This window comes from Bos indicus x Bos taurus, chromosome 29 (genome assembly GCF_003369695.1).
Source record: "Bos indicus x Bos taurus breed Angus x Brahman F1 hybrid chromosome 29, Bos_hybrid_MaternalHap_v2.0, whole genome shotgun sequence".
In the NCBI taxonomy this organism is placed as follows: Eukaryota; Metazoa; Chordata; class Mammalia; order Artiodactyla; family Bovidae; genus Bos; species Bos indicus x Bos taurus.
The window spans coordinates 46,010,026-46,011,170 of NC_040104.1; the positions used below are offsets into that span (position 1 = coordinate 46,010,026).

At 42.2% G+C, this 1,145-nt stretch overlaps 1 non-coding gene across 1 annotated transcript; it reads right to left on the reverse strand.

Moving 5' to 3' along the window:
- Window positions 1-442: 442 nt before the first annotated feature.
- Window positions 443-551, reverse strand: LOC113886612. The gene has a single exon (XR_003509497.1). It is a non-coding gene; the product is annotated as a U6 spliceosomal RNA (small nuclear RNA).
- Window positions 552-1,145: the final 594 nt, after the last annotated feature.

Consider the following 1,145-nt stretch of genomic DNA (forward strand, 5'->3'; position numbering starts at 1 on the left):
GCTACTGGAACAGTCTGGATGAATCCTGACTCATTGGTAAGCACATGCAATATGTGAGTCCAGTTTCAGCATCCAGGTTTTTCTTTCCTCTGTTGTAAACAACAGTGGTTGAGTTCAAGGGATGAAGACTCATGCTATTCATGAGGAGGGAAAATACTGTAAAAAAAAAAAAAAAAAATTGTGAAGTGCTTACATAATAATGAGCTCTTGTTCAACAACTCCAGAGCCCAGCCCTCAACAGGCAATATCTCATTTTGTGAAAGTCACTCAGTCATGTCTGACTCTTTGTGACCCCATGCACTATACAGTCCATGGAATTCTCCAGGGCAGAATACTGGAGAGGTTAGTCTTTCTGTTCTCCAGGGGATCTTCCCAACCCAGGGATTGAACCCATCTGAATTGCAGATGGATTATTTACCAGCTGAGGCTCCAGGGAAGCCTAAAAAATATGGAATGCTTCATGAATTTGTGTGTCATCCTTGTGCAGGGGCCATGACAAACTGCTCTGTATTGTTACAATTTCAGTATATGTGCTGCCAAAGTGAGAGCAAATATCTCATTGGATCCTACTAAAAATCCCGTAAACTGTACGTGCATCATTATATTCACAGTGGGGGAACCAAAGATCTGCCTAAGGTCCTCTAAGCCCTATATCCCCTTCCATCAGATCAGAAACAACTGCAGCCTCTGAATCCTTAGCAAGGAAACTTTTTATTTGTCTCCATTAGTTTAGACACACTGTGAGGGTTAAATTTATGTGTCAACTTCACTGTGAGTTGAGATGCCCAGATCACAGGTCAAAGATTAACACTAGGAGAATCTGCAAGGGAACTCCTGGGAGAGATTAGCATTGAAATCAGTAATTGAATCAAGACATCAGCCCTCACCAGTGTGGGTGGGCATCACTTTATCATCTGGGGGCTTGGATGGAACAAAGGCAACTGTTCGCCTTCTCTCTCTTCTTGGCCATGAATACTGGAGCTTCTAGCTCTTGAACCTGGAAACTCCAGTACATACACAAGTGGCTCCCTGGTTCTCAGATCTTTAGTTTTGACTTAGAGCTACACCATCACTTCCACTGCTATCCAACCTTAAGATTAGGTCTGAATTATACCATTAAGATTATGTCTGAATTATACCATTAA